At 39.6% G+C, this 16,194-nt stretch overlaps 1 pseudogene; it reads right to left on the minus strand.

The window, feature by feature from the left end:
• Positions 1 to 316: 316 nt before the first annotated feature.
• Positions 317 to 2,532, minus strand: LOC126071389 (chromatin target of PRMT1 protein-like; annotated as a pseudogene).
• Positions 2,533 to 16,194: the final 13,662 nt, after the last annotated feature.

A 16,194-nucleotide genomic window follows, 5' to 3' on the forward strand; every position in this document is an offset into this window, starting at 1 on the left:
CTTTCTCTGTATTGCAGGTATAAGCCAACCCAGTAGTACTCCCTTGAATGTGATGCAAAGCAAAAAGTTTATCTCATTTGAGGGTACAAAAGTATACACTGGTTGTCATCTATGTGGTGTCAACACACATGGTGGTAAACTTTAACCAGATCAGAGTAAAGGAACACACTAAATGCAAACTGGTGACAAGTAAGTCCATAGCCTATTGTGTCAGGTCCTTCCAGCCTCAGTCAGGTTTCTTCTTATCTGTTATCTCAAGGTTATTTACAGATGTGGTGACTTCAACAAGAGCCTCTCACGGGAGGTAGGGCAGGCTTCAGTTGCTGATTTCAGGACCCATCTGCACCATGTTGGCAGCCAACTTGGCATCCAGTGTCCTTTTGTTTTTGACATGTATGCAACCAACTGGTTGTCCAGCTGATTTTTGATCAGTACAGGGTAAGAAACGGCACCACTCCCTCATCCATGGCCTCTGCGTCTGCCTGCAAAGCTCCCTTTTCCCTGATCTAGCATACCCAGACCTCGGAGTGACATCCTGGCTCTAAGTAGGATTCTCCTGGCATGTCCCCCACATAGTCTTCCTCTGGTCAAGCCTCTCTGGATTCTGGGCAGGACTCGTCCTCCGATTGCTCCCCTGGCCAGGGCACCTACGGGTGGGCCTAACGGTGCCTGGATGTTCTCTTACCCAGCTCTGTTTTAAGCTCTGCTTAAGTTTTAATGCTGCCTGGACAGAGGGTCTATTCTCCATCTGCTGGGCCAGTCTTCTGTTTCTGGCACTGGCTAGCTGCTGTTGTTGCTGCATCGAAACTCGAATATTCACGCATAGGCTGTTTGTTCTTCAGCTTGTTAGTAAAGCTTCGAGGTTGTACAAAATAGGTGTTTAAATAAAAGGTTTATTACAAAACGTTTATTGGCATTTTCATGGCTTGCTAGACCAGGATCTCCAGATCCCACGAACTTTAAGTGGTGCACTTAGATTAAGGTTGATGTGGGTTAAAGACTCCTGTTTCCACAAACTTGCAAGAATCAGAAACTTAGAAATGCAGCTAAGTGCCGTACATTCAATCCAAAGTGATAACAAGAGCTCTGGTAACGGCTTTCAGAGAAGTGGAAGATACGAAAAACGCAATAAGCAGATATGATGACAAGAGACAGAAGATACAGTTTCAAACACAAACAAAGAAAGCCAAAACCTTGGGAGACCTGCAAGTGCATTCCAAGAATTGATGCCTTTGAATTATGGTGTTGGTGAAGAATGGACTGCCAGAAGAATGAACAAATCTGTCTTGAAATAAGTACAATGCTCCTTAGAAGCAAGGATGGCAAGACTTTGTCTTATGTACTTTGGACAGGTTAACAGGAGGGACCAGTCCCTGGAGGACCTCATGCTTGGTAAAGTGGAGGATCAGTGAAGAAGAGGAAGACCCTCAACAAGATGAATTGACACAGTGGCAGCAACAATAGGCTCAAACATAGCAAAGATTTTGAGGATGACCCAGGACCGGGCAGTGTTTTGTTTGTTTTTTTATGTAGGGTTGCTATCAGGTGGAACCAACTTGATGGCACTTGACAACAACAGTAAAAGATGTCTGCCTTGAACATGATGCTGTTTTAAGAACTACCTATTTGGCATCAAAGTGACAACAGAAACTTGAAAGATTAGATAGGAACCTTAAGGGAAGGAATAACTCAGAAAAGGAGGGTGAGAATGGTTGCATAACTCAAAGAATGTTATCAATGTCACTAAATTGTACATGTAGAAATGTTGAATTGGTGTATGTTTTGCTGTGTATATTCTCAAGACAATAACAACACAAAATTAAAAAAAAAGGAAAAAAAAATGTTCAGGACTTAATTTAGCTCAATGAACCTTGACAATTATGTACACCTAGTAGCTGCCTCCCAAAACAAGGTATGGGATATTTCCTTCACCTCAGAAAACTCTTTCCTATACCTTTCCAGTCAATTCCCATTCCCCCAGTGCACCCCAGAGACAACTATTGTTTTCCAAATTATTCCTCCACCATTAACATTAACTCAGCACCCCCTAAACAAACATTCCCCCTTTCCTCCTCCCTTCCACCTAGGTAACTACTAATAGTTTTTGGTTTTTATGTATTTTTTTAAGGTGCCTTGGTGGGTCGAACCCACTAGCTATTCTGCAGGAGAAAGATGTGGCAGCCTGCTTCCGTAAAGATTACAGCTTTGGAAACCCTATGGGGCAATTCTACTCTGTCCTATATAGTCACTATAAGTTGAAATCAACTTGACAACAATAGGTTTTTTTTGTTATATATTTGCTTATTTCATATAAGTGAGATCATACAGTAGTTGTCCTTTTGCAACTGACTTATTTTACACAGCATGATGTTTTCAAGGTTTATTCATGTTGTGGCATGCATTAGGACTTCATTTCTGTTTATGGCTGAGTAATATTCCATCATATGTATACCACACAGTTTCTTTTATTTTTATTATTTGCTTCCTTTTATTTACTTTGGGTTTAATTTACTCTTCTTTTTCTAGGTTCATGTGGTGAAAGCTTAGATAATTGATTTTACACCTTCCTCTGTTCTAATATAAACATTTAAAGCTATAAATTTCTCACTAAGCACTGCATTAGCTGTATCCAACAATTTTTTTTCTCTTTTAAATTGTGTTTTAAGTGAAAGTTTACAGATCAAGTCTGTTTCTCATACAAAGACTTTGCTATGTACTCCTAGCTGCTCTCCTCCTAATGAGACAGCCCACTCCTCCTCTCCACCGTGTATTCCTGCCCATTCAACCAGCTCCTATCCCCCTCTGCCTTCTCATCTCACCTTCAGACAGGAGTTGCCCACATAGTCTCATGTGTCTACTTGAGCCAAGAATCTCACTTCTCACCAGTATCATTTTCTTTCTTATTGTCCAGCCCAATCCCTGTCTGAAGAGTTGGTTCCAGTCTTGGGCTAACAAAGTGTCCAGGGACCATGACCTCTGGTGTCCCTCTAGTCTCAGTCAGACCATTCAGTCTGGTCTTTTTACAAGAATTTGAGGTCTGCATCCCACTGTTCTGCTCCATCGGGGATTCCCTGTTTTGTTTCCCTGTCAAGGCAGGCATCGGTGGTAGCCAGGTATCATCTAGTTCTTCCAGTCTCAGGCTGATGTAGTCTCTGGCTTATGTGGCCCTTTCTGTCTCTTAGGCTTATCTTTACCTATGTCTTTGGTATTTTTCATTCTCCTTCGTTCCATGTGGGTTGAGACCAGTTGATGCATCTTAGATGGCCACTTGCTAGCGTTTAAGACCCTAGATGCCACTTGCCAAAGTGGGTGCATCCAAAAATTTTATGTGCTGTGTTTTTATTATAATTTGGGTAAAAATATTTTCTGATTTTCCTTGGGATTTCTTCTTTGACCCATGAGTTATTTAGAAGTATGTTGCTTAATTTCTAAAACAATGAGGATTTTCTAGGTATCTTATTATTATTGATTTCTAATTTAATGCCATTGTAGTCAGAACGTATATTCTGTATGGTTTTGCTTCTTTGATATTTATTAAGACTTGTTTTAAGGTCCAGTATATAGTGTCACTATGAGTCATAATTGACATTAATGGGTTTTTCTTTTAATTTTATATGGTCTATCTTGGTCAACATGCCATATATACTTGAAAAGAATGTTTTCTGCAATTAATGGGAGTCCAAAAAAAAAAAAAAAACCTGTTGCCATCGACTCCGACTCATAGCAACCCTTTAGGACAGAGCAGAAGCAGATGGATTTCCAAGAAGTAGCTGGTGGATTCAAACTGTTGACCTTTTGGTTAGCAGCTGAGCTCTTAACCACTGTACCACCAGGGCTCCACTGATGGGAGTAGTGGCCTGCAAGTGATTAGGTCTGACACCCTATTCTGGGCCATCCCCACCCCCCCCACACCCACTGTTGTGGACATCCTCTGCTTCCTACTTAGGGTCTGACACCCAATGCCTCAAATGCACTTGTTTAGTAAATGTTGACCGTACGTACCAAGTTGTAGCAGTTTCTTTTCTGACACCATCAGCACTAGCTAAAGGCCTTTGGTCTTGCTGAGACCTGTGGAGGCCTGACTGGGGTCACTCAAATGCATCATACACTTTCATTTGCTGTAGTGAATGCTGTAGTGTACCATACAGGTCCCCCATCCCATTCAGGACTGGGACACTCATTCTCCAGCTATTGAGATTATTAGAGGCTGATAGCTTTCAGCTAGTAACTCTCTGGGAATTGGCTTCAGCCAAAGGGAGCCACCTTGCTCAAGGTCACATCCCTCTGCCTGCATCCAATGATTGGTCCATGATGGAATATAAAGGCCTGGCACCCTTGCCTCAAGGCAGAACCATCCCAGATCCAGAGCTCCTCTCAGGATCAGTTGAGGTTTTTCTTGTAACTGCAACGATGACTTGAGGCATACAGCGGTCAGGACATTGCTGGGTCCTTGCTGTGGGTCTGTATTCCAGTGGAGGGACACTGACCTCCTTTGTTCTATTTTTGAATAAAAAACAACTTTATCAATGGAGGAATACACAGGCTATTGTTGTCAGTCTAGATTTGGAATGCCAGCTGTTTGTAAGAATTTTGTTGGAAAGTCAACAGCCTAGCACCTGCAGTCCTTAGGGCTCATGGGAAATTTCCTCCTTTGCTTGGGGGAGAAAGCCACTGGTTCCATGGGGAGATGATATAGGTACAGTCCCTCCTGCTTGGAAGAAGGGAATACCTATTCCCGGCTAGCTTGTTAAACTCCTTGGTCACTTTAGGACAATTACGCTCCTAGTGTCACAAATTTACCGAGAAAAGCATGTGGTTTTTAAAGCCACAGGACTGGATAAAATCATCTAGGATAACAGTGTTCATGGATAAAAGTAGTCTCAGGAATGAACCATGGCACAGACATACCAACACCTAGAGGTTGAACAGAGGAGGAGGAACTAACGAGAGTGAGCTAAGGAGAGTAAGCATGAGTGGTGGGAGGCAGGAGGAAAATCAGGGGAGTATGGCATTTTGAGGTGCCTGGTGGCACAAACAGTACGAGGTCAGGTACTACCGAAAGGGTGGTGGTTTGAATACACCCAAGGGCGCACAGCCATTGAAAACCCTATGGAGTGCAATTCTACTTTGAAACATGTGGTGCCACCATGAGTTAGGATAGACTCTATGGCAATGGGTCTGGTTTTCACTTATGGCATTGAGAAAATCAGATAAAGTGTTTCAAGAAGGAGACGGTAGTCACCTGTGTTGAATTCTGTTAAGGCATCAAATGCAACAAGGCAGAGAATTGACCACTGATTTGGGCAATGTTAAATTCATAAATAATCTATCAAGAACATTTTCCATGAATAGGGGTTTGAAAGTCCAATTGGAGTATACTGAGGAACAAATCAAAAGAACTAAAGGCAGTGACTGAAAAAAAAAAGTTTGAGAGGTTTTGCCATGAAGAACTCAGTAAAAAGATGTGTTATCCTGTGGGCTCAAGGGCTTGTTGTTGTATTGTTTTCAAATGGGCTGCTCCCTTCATTGTTTAATCCCTAGCACTAACACAGTGCCTGATACATACTAGATGTTGAAAAATTGTTCAATGTTTGACTGAATGAAGTGTCTATGTCTTATACGTCTTTATATCCCTATAGGAATTAGCACAATATCTGACCCATAATAAGAGCTTAATAAGTCTTTGCTCAAGGAGTTTGCTGAATGGATAAATAAATAGAAGAAAGGGTGAACAATCAAGGACTCTAGAATGTCTTAATGCTTATGAAAGCCTTGTGGACTAACCATAAGAGGAATTAGAAGACAGCCGTGACTATAAAAAAGAAGGTCCTGGAAGGCATCCCATACTAATGGGAGGCTGGGAGTTTTGCCTCAGTCAAAGTAGCTTGCCAAGGAGAAGCAGTTTTCTTGCTATATAAATGATGGGCATGAATGGGTTCCCAGGTATTGGCAGTGTATTTAAAGAGCCAGTTGTCATAAATCAAGAAGACTGGACTGCATACTCCACCATACAGGGGGGGCTAGGGCCATGGCTTCTTGGTTTTGTAAGGACAACTGGGCTGCCTTTCCCAGGAAGGTCTTGGGAATGAAGAAGGAAAAGGTTATAATACTAGGGATCTCTTCCCCATCTCCCACCCCCTACTCTGCCTGCCAGTTATCTCGGGGGAGAGACCACATGCATGTCATTCAGGTGTGTGATCCACAGGCTAACGGTAATGTGGAAGCCAGCCTCTAAGGTGGCTGTAATGATCTGCACCTCCTGGTATTCACACCTTTATACAATCCCTTTCTCTCAAGTGTGGGATGAACCTAATGACTTGCTCCTAACCAATATAATATGGAACAGGTGATGGGACGTCAGAGCCCTGGTGGCACAGTGGTTAAGAGCTTGGCTGCTAACCAAAAGGCTGGCAGTTCAAATTCACCAGCCACTCCTTGGAAACCCTATGAGTCAGTTCTACTCTATCTTGCTATGAGTTGGAATTGACTCGACGGCAATGGGTTTGGTCTTGTTTTTTTTTTGGATGGGATGTCACTTCCATGATTTGGTTAGACAAGATCATGATTTCTATCTTGCTTGTAGACTCTTTCTCTTGCTGGCTTCGATGAAACAAGCTGCCATGTTGAAGAAGACCTAATGGCAAGAAACTGAGGGAAGTCTCTGGCCAACAGTCAGTGAGGAAATGAGGCCCTCAGTCCAATAGACTTTGAGGAACCAAATCCTTCCAACAATCACATAAGTGAGTTTGGAAGTAGACCTTTCCCCAGTTGAGCCTTCGTATGAGATCCCAGCCCTGGTCAACACTTTGAAGGCAGCCTTGTGAGAAACCCTGGCGGAGGACCCTGCTAAACCAAGCCTGGACTGCTGACACACAGAGGCTGAGATAATAAATATGTGTCATCTTAATTTGCTAAGATTTGGGCAATTTCTTACACAGCAATAGAAAACTAATACAGGGGGATTCTAAAGTAGTGGTGGAATGTTGATCTGGTGACTAAGCACAAGCAGAGCCTAGCATTATAAAACTGCAGTCAGGTTCCTTCTCTGTGTGATATCTGCACGAAATCCTAAGGGGTACTAAGGAGAGACCTGGCCTCAGGTCTTGATTCTATCCCTAACTTGTCATGCTGCCTTGGGTATGTCACTGAATCCCTCTAGATCTCAGATCCTTCACCTAAAATACAAGAGGATTGGTTTAGAGCTCTTGTAATTCCAGAGAATCCACTAGAAAAATGAACTCACAGTAGATTGTTAGAGGTCTTCATTCAGGACTGTTATTTGGAATGCTGATAGCTGAACACTAATTTCAGGCACTAATCTACCTGATAACTTATGATGCTAGTCAGAAATATGGCTTTACTTGGCAAATCTATTGACAATTAACTCTTGGAGAGCAGAATCCATGTGTTGTTTATCTTTGTATCACAAAAAATGCTTGGCACATAGGCATTTGATACTGGATAAATGGTTAAATGGAAAATGAATGAATGAATGACATCCATGCTTCTATGAGCAAGATTTAAATCTCCTGGGGGAAAATATAATGCAGACTCAACTCTCTCCCCTTTAATAAAATAGGGTTCTTTGCCACATTGGGACTCAGTAAGAGTAGGGATTAGGAGATTTATCTAGTGTCAGAAAATGGAGAGCACAGTCATTCCTCTTTGAATCAAGTAAGATGTTGCTTACTACAATTGATCACAGCATCTATGACAGAAGCAGCTTGGGTGTGCATTCCTTTTGTAGCCACAAAGCACTGTTCTCTTTACTTCAAAGCCTGGAATCAAGGCTTCTGGTCAGACCTGATTGATTAGGACCTTGGGAATGTTCATTTAACTCTCATGATAAATACTCCTTGATGATTCACTGTACCCAAGACTTGGTATTTTTCTGATCTCTATCTTCGTATTCAATCATCCGAAGGTTCTCGTAGGCATTTTCTCTTATCTTATTTCAGGGCTACATGTTTTCAGAACAATGATTGCTTTGGTACTCAGGATTATAATATTTCTTTTCTATAGGCATCTTTTTTTCAACTTTATTTATTCAGTCTTCAAAATGCGTCTGTTGGCAGAGATTGGAGAAACCCTGAGACTATGGTCCCCGGACACCCTTTCAGCTCAGTAATGAAGTCACTTCTGAGGTTCACCCTTCAGCCAAGGATTGGACAGGCCCATAAAACAAAAGGAGACTAGAGGGGCACACCGGCCCTGGGGCAAGAACTAGAGGGCAGGAGGGGACAGGAAAGCTGGTAATAGGGAACCCAAGGTTGAGAAGGGAGAGTGTTGACATGTCATGGGGTTGTTAACCAATGTCATAAAACAATATGTATACTAACTGTTTAATGAGAAGCTAGTTAGTCCTGTAAACCGTCATCTAAAGTACAATTAAAAAAAAAAATGTGTCTGCTGGACTGTGATGAGAGAGGAGGTAATAGGAAATAAAAGGAACCAGAACTGGGACTCCATGATATCTTATTCAATTTAACCTAAGTCTATTGCTTCTTCTATCTCTACCATGAGTGGACCCTGGGATTCTAGCGTAGTCTCAAGTCAGCCCTAATCAGAAGTAATCAAGGGTGTTAAGGGTTACTTTGTTTCTGTGACCTTTGGATTTTTGGGTAGAGAAAGAATTTCTGGGTTCACACTATTGAATTCCTCTCACTCAGGAACAACTTGGTCTCTGGAAATAGGGGAAGCTCTGGATTGTGGATGATGACCCAGGGACTTCACAATTCTTTTGGTTCAATTTAAAAAAACTATTAGCAGTGGGCTGTCTTTGTAGTAGAACCTGTGCTAAGGTCTGGGGGGCACCAAGGTGAATGAAACATAGCCTTTTCCCTTGAAGAGCTGAATTCTAGTATGGAAAATAAATATGAAAAGATGACATCAATATAAGCCACTGTGGTCTGAGACTGACTCAGAGATAAGGCTGTCTACCCCTGCATCTTGGCGAGGGGTGAGACTGGGTACAGTGTAGGTTGGCAAGTCAAATTTTTCCTCTAGTTCTCATCTTCATTCTTAACTTTCTCTTCCTCCTTGTCCTTTTAAAAACTGTTCTTTAAAAAAAAAAAAAAAAATCTATAGAAAGTGTGTTTTACTTATTGTAAAAAGTTTAAAAACTAGAGGAAAATGTAAAGAAGAAAAATTAAAATTCACACCCAGGTGACAACCATTGTTAAAATGCCAGTGCATTTCCTTTTTGCCTTTTTTTGTGTGATTTTGTGCTTATGTGTTTGTGTGATGGCATGCATGTTCGTGTGTATTGCATTAAGATCACAGTAGATATATTTTTCTATCTTGCTTTTGGCACTTAGCCATATTTAAGAGCATTTCCCCGTTTCATTAATATTCTTGGAAAACATTATGTCTTTGTGCTATTTAATCATGTGAATGTACTATAAATCCCTGGTGGCGAAATGGCTAAGTGCTCGGTTGCTAACCGAAAGGTTGGGAGTTCAAATCCACTCAGCAGCTCCACAGGAGAAAGACCTAGAGATTTGCTCCCATAAATATTACAGCCTAGAAAACCCTATGGGGCAGTTCTACTCCATCACATGGGGTCACTGTGAGTTGAAAATCAACTCTACAGCACCTAACAACAACAACATAAATCTTTTGAACTATTTCCTTATCATTAGATATTTAGGTGATTTCCTATTTTTTCACTATCGTAATCTTGAATTCAACCTCACATGTAGTCAAAAGGAAGCAAGTAAAAGCAGTAACACAATATCACTTTATACCATTCTATTGGATTTGGAATTCCAATGATAAAAAAATGCAAGGTAGATAGTCATGCCCTTTCAACTAGCTGCCGTCTCTCCTTGGGGATTTCTCTTGAGTTTCTTAAAAAGAATATTATCCCTTCACTGAACCCAGTTTGAAAACCACAACTAATTTAGCAAGTTTTAGAATAACTGAAATTACCAAGTGTTGGTGAACATGTGGGGAGATAGGCATGTTATTTGTGGAAGTGTAAATTGATGCAAATTTTCTGTTGATTATTTGACAAAATATATGAATAGTTTAAAGTGAACATACTTTATCCAGCAAGTCCATTTCCAGAAATTTATTTTAAGGAATGATCAGATAATAGCAGAAAGACATATGAACAAGGAAATTCATGGTGATAGTGATATATATCCATATTCTTTAAGATGGAAGATCTAAATCGTCCCTTGTTGAATGAAAAAAAGCAGGTTGCAAAACAGCCAGTTACATCAATGTAAAATTATATTGAGTATGAACACTATCATATTTGTAATAGAATAGCTATTTTTATTTTTTTGAAAGGGAACTTAATATCCTTGTATATATATAGTTATCTGCTAAAACAAGCCTCATTAGGCTAGAAACTGCCTGTTTTTCTACTTGCACTGTATTTTTTTTTTACCATAATCCAAGCAGAAATATCTTATTGAATATATGATTCGTACAGTCAGGTGGTCAGTCATTCAGAGTTCATCAGAAACACCAAGTTTGTCCTTAAGCATACATATTCAAATAAAAGCAGAAAAAGAAAAAAGTGAGCCTCTTAAAGCAACCAATTGTTACTTTAGTGGACTGTTAGAAGTAGACCAACTATCTGCACACAGTCTTAAATATCAGCCGCTGCATCCTGGGAAAGCCAGTGTCATGAAAGATCAGGTTCCCATAAACTGGGTTACCTAAAGTGCACTCCAACGTGGCCTCCCGCAGACCAAGAGCAACAACAGGTAGGTAGGTGATTATTAGGAATACAAACTCTCAAGTCCCATCCCAAACTTTCCGAATCAGATACTTGTGGATCTGGTCCTGAAATCTGCATTTTAACAAGCCCTCCAGGTGATTCTAATGAACCACTAAAGTTTGTTTGTTTTTTAATTATTATTTTTTGCTGTCGTTATTGTTGAGGATACACATAGCAAAACATACACCACTTGAGCAGTTTCTACATGTGTGCTTCAGTGACATTGATTACATTCTTCAAGTTGTAAAACCATTCTCACCCTCCTTTTCTGAGTTTTTCCTCTCCCGTTAACATAAGCCATTGTATCTTCAGAAGTTAAAACAATGCTTGGTACACAGTAGGCATTCAACAAACAGTTGAATAAATGAACACAGCACTTTTATTTCCTAGTGGTAAATTCTCAAAAGTATATTTATTGGGTAACCTAGAGTGTGAATTTTGTTAGTGTTTTTTACATATATGTATTAAAAAAAAAATTGCCAAATTGCTTTCCAGAAAGTTGTTTCAGGGTACGCTCTACCAATAGTGTATGACAATGCTGGTTTCACGATTAAATTCTATTTATCATTCTTTATCTCTCAAAATCAGCAGCTGAAGAAAGAATCTCTTCCTCAGATCCTGTCCTACATCTCTCCCGTTCTCCTACACAAAATCCTTATTGCCAGCTACCTTCTAGTTCCCTAATCACCCACAACTGGGCAGAGGCTGAATCAAGATGTTACATCTATCTGCATATAGGAAGCTCTATAAATATTTTTTGCTAGTAATTGAGCCACTTACTCTGTGTCAAGTGCTTTACATGTATTATTTCATTTTCACGATGACAATCTAAGAAGATTAGACCAAAATGTTTTGAGTCTACATTAAATAGACAATAGATAAGTGGTAACTTTGCTGACGGGTAAGACAGTACACAATACTGGGGAAGCCAGCACAAACTGTACCAGGCAAGGTCACGGTGGCTCCACAGATACATCCGAACTCCCTGAGGGACCAAATTGCTGGATTGAGGGCGGTAACTACAGTTATTACAGGAAAACTTGTAGGAATTTAGCAGTATGTTTACCAGCCAGCAACATAATCAGAGCATGAAAAAAAAAATCTCATTTATATAAGATTATGGTAGGTTGGTAGGAAGGGTGGGTGTTGTACCAGTGTTTTCTCTGGTTTCAAACCTTACCTCCAAGGCTGCTTATTTATTCTTTTGCACAAAGGACAATTTGGCACTGAGAGAGTCTCATCTTATTTCTAACAGGAGGAGAATAATGAGACCAAAGTTGTGGACTTAACACCAATGAAAGGAAGCTGAGACAAGTTTACGGAAATAAGAAGCGTGTCCCAATAATACTCTGGGAGCTTTAACTTCAATCAGCTGAAAGGGAACTTAGAGACAATCTATCTCAGCATCTTCATATTAGAGGTGGAAAACCAAGGCTTACATCTGTAAAGTGATATACCCAGAATCAGAGGATTCTTACTCTCAATCGTCACATACCCTTTCACCAAGCAAGAATTGTAGTGCAGCAGGTACAACACATTCACCCCAATTTAATGAAAACTCCAATGATACAGTGAGTTGCTCCAATCCAGTGTCACAGGAATTGTTTTAATTAAACGTGAAAACAGAAAAGTTAGTATAGTAAAACCTGCGAAGGCCAGAACCTGTGTAAGGTAGAAACCTCTCAGAGAAGGAAAACAATTGTGTAATGTTTTCCTCAAATAACATTAGCCATGACTTTTTCATGTTTGTTCATATTTTCTTGCCCCATCTCTTTCTCCTTTGCAGACTGCAATTACACATAAATTAGGTTATTTAAGTTGTCCAACAGCTCAGAGGTGCTTTGCTTGTTTATTTTTTTTTAGCCTTTTTTTCCTCTGTGTGTTTCATTTTGGATAGTTTCTATTGCTATTTTTTTTAAGTTACTCTTCTTTTTTAAGTGTTCAATCTGCTTTTATTTCTTTATTTTTGGTTAATGTTTTCTTCAAAGAGGCCTGGTGAAGTAGTGGTTAAGCACTTGGCTGCTAACCAAAAGGTTAGTGTTTTGAACCCACCAGCCACTCTGTAGGAGAAAGATGTGGCAGTGTGCTTCCATAAAGATTACAGTGTTGGAAACCCTATGGGGTAGCTCTACTCTGACCTATAGGGTCATTATGAGTCAGAATCAACTTGACAGCAAAAGCTTGGTTTGGTTTAATGTTTTCCTCAAATCTGATGAAAACTTTATATCCACAGCTCTAAAAAGCTCAACAAACTCTAAGCACAAGAAACATGCAAAACATTTCACCAAAGCACATCTTAATCAAATTGCCAAAAGTCAGAGATAAAGAGAAAATCTTAAAAGCAGCCAGAGGAAAAAGACACATAACATGCAGGGGATCAGAAAAAAAAAAAAAAAGGCAGCAAATTCCCATCAAGGCAGAAAACAGTGGTACAACATGTTTAAAGTATCATTAAGAAAAGCATTTCAACCTAGAATTCTACACCAGTAAAAATATTTTTTAAAAACCAAGGCAAAATGTAGACTCTTTTGACATACAAAAGCTGAAAGAATTTATCTCCTGTATTACAAGAAATATTAAAGAAATTCCTTTTGGAAGAAAGAAAATGATACCAGGTATAAATATGGATTGACACAAAGAAATGGAAAGCATAATATGGATTGACACAAAGAAATGAAGAGCATAGGAAAGGTAAATATGTGGGCAAATATAAAAGACTGTTTTATTTATATTTAAATTCTTTTAAAAAAGATTACCAACTGTTTAAAGCCAAAATAATTACAACACATGTTGAAGTAAAATAGAGGGCCAAGGAAAATAAGAGAAACCCTCAATGAGATGGATTGTCACAAGAGCTGTAACAATGACTCAAACATATCAATGATCATGAAGATGATTCAGGATCAGGCAATGTTTTGTTCTGTTACACATAAAGTTCCTATGAGCTGGAGCTTACGTGGTGGCAACAATCACAACATAAGTAAAATGCATGACAAGGCCAGGACAAAGGCTGGGATAAGAAAAATATAAGTATATTGTAAAGTTCTTATGCTATATGTGAAATGATAAAATACTGCTTGAAGGCAGACTGTAATACGTTAAAAGCAACCACTAAAAAAAAGAAAACAACAAAACATAGAGATACAGCTACCAATCCAAAAAAGGAGATAAATGGAGTCATAAAAATTGAATCCCAATTCAACTATATATCAATTATTACATCAATTTACATTAAATGTAAATGGTCTAACTGCCCCAATTAAAATACATAGATTAACAGATTAGACCAAAGATGCAAGACTCAACTATATACTAACTAAAAAAATTCAATTTATATATAAGCTCATAAATAGGCTAAAATTAAGAGGATGATAAAAGGTATACCATGCTAACACTAATCAAAAGGAAGTTGGTGTGGCTATATTGAGATCAGGGAAAGTAGATTTTAGAGCAAATAACACTACCAGTTATAAAGAGAATCATTTAATAATAATAGAGGGGTCGCTTCATCAAAAGAACATAAGAATGCTACATGTCTATGTACCTAGTAACAGAGCATCAAAACACATGAAGCAAAAACTGATGGAACTGAAAAAGACAGGATTCCAATTACAGTCTTGTCATCGTTAGGTGCCATTGAGTCGGTTCCAACTCGTAGTGACCCTATATACAACAGAAGGAAACAATGCCTCGTCCTGCGCCATCCTTACAGTTGTTATGCTTGAGCCCATTGTTGCAGCCACTGTGTCATTCCATCTTGTTGAGGGCTTTCCTCTTTTCCGCTGGCCCTGTACTTTACCAAGCATGTTGTCCTTCTCCAGAGACTGATGCCTCCTGACAATATGTCCAAATTATGTAAGATGCAGTCTCGCCATCCTTGCTTCTAAGGAGCATTCTGGTTGTACTTCTTCCAAGACAGATTTGTTCATTCTTCTGCCAGTCCATGGTATATTCAATATTCATTGCCAACACCACAATTCAAAGGCGTCAATTCTTTTTCAGTCTTCCTTATTCATTGTCCAGCTTTCACATGCATATAATGCGATTGAAAATGCCATGGCTTGGGTCAGGCACACCTTAGTCTTCAGGGTCACATCTTTGCTTTTCAACACTTTAAAGAGGTCCTTTTCAGCAGATTTACTCAATGCAACGCGTCTTTTGATTTCTTGACTGCTGCTTCCATGGCTGTTGATTGTGGATCCAAGTAAAATGAAATCCTTGACAACTTCAATCTTTTCTCTGTTTACCATGATATGGCTTCTTGGTCTAGTTGTGAGGATTTTTTTCTCCATGTCGAGGTGTAATCCATACTGAAGGCTGTGGTCTTTGATCTTCATCAGTAAGTGCTTCACGTCCTCTTCACTTTCAGCAAGCAAGGTTGTGTTAATGAGTCTTTCTCCAATCCTGATGCCCTGTTCTTCTTCATATAGTCCAGCTTCTCCGATTATTTGCTCTGCGTACAGACTGAATAGGTATGGTGAAAGGATACAACCCTGACGAACACTTTCCCTGACCTTAAACCACTCAGTATCCCCTTGTTCTGTCCAAACAACTGCCTCTTGATCTATGTACGGGTTCCTCATGAGCACAATTAAGTGTCCTGGAATTCCCATTCTTTGCAATGTTATCCATAATTTGAGACGTTTCAACAAACGGATGCAGCACTGGAAGTGCTCACTCATCTATGTCAAGGAATTTGGAAGACAGCTACCTGACCAATCGACTAGAAGAGATCCATATTTATGCCTATTCCCGTGAAAGGTGATCCAACTGAATGAGGAAATTATCGAACAATATCATTAATATCACATGCAAGCAAAATTTTGCTGAAGACTATTCAAAAGTGGCTGCAACAGTATATTGACAGGGAACTGCCAGAAATTCAGGCTGGATTCAGAAGAGGACGTGGAACCAGGGCTATCATTGCTGATGTCAGATGGATCCTGGCTGAAAGCTGAGAATACCAGAAAGATGTTTACCTGTGTTTTATCGACTATGCAAAGGCATTCAACTGTGTGGATCATAACAAATTATGGATAACATTGGGAAGAATGGGAATTTCAGAACACTTAATTGTGCTCAAGAGGAAAAAATTACAGTCTTAGATTTTTTGATACCACTGTCTCAGCAATAGATGGAACAAACAGAAAACAAATAGAATGCAGAACACTTGAACAGCACTATCAACCACTTGACCTATTTGACATTTATAGAACACTTCAACTCACAAGAGCAGAATACTTATTGTTTTCAAGTGCACATGGAACATAGATATTTAAGAAAATCCTCTAAGAGTTGGAAGCTTAATAATACATTTCTATATAACCCTTGGAAACCCAGGTGGTGTAGTGGTTAAGCGCTACTGCTGTTAACCAAAAAGTAGGCAGTTCGAATCCACCAGATGCTCCTTGGAAACTCTAGGGGGCAGTTCTACTCTGTCGTATAGGATCTCTATGAGTCAG

Source organism: Elephas maximus, chromosome 3, assembly GCF_024166365.1.
Source record: "Elephas maximus indicus isolate mEleMax1 chromosome 3, mEleMax1 primary haplotype, whole genome shotgun sequence".
NCBI lineage: Eukaryota > Metazoa > Chordata > Mammalia > Proboscidea > Elephantidae > Elephas > Elephas maximus.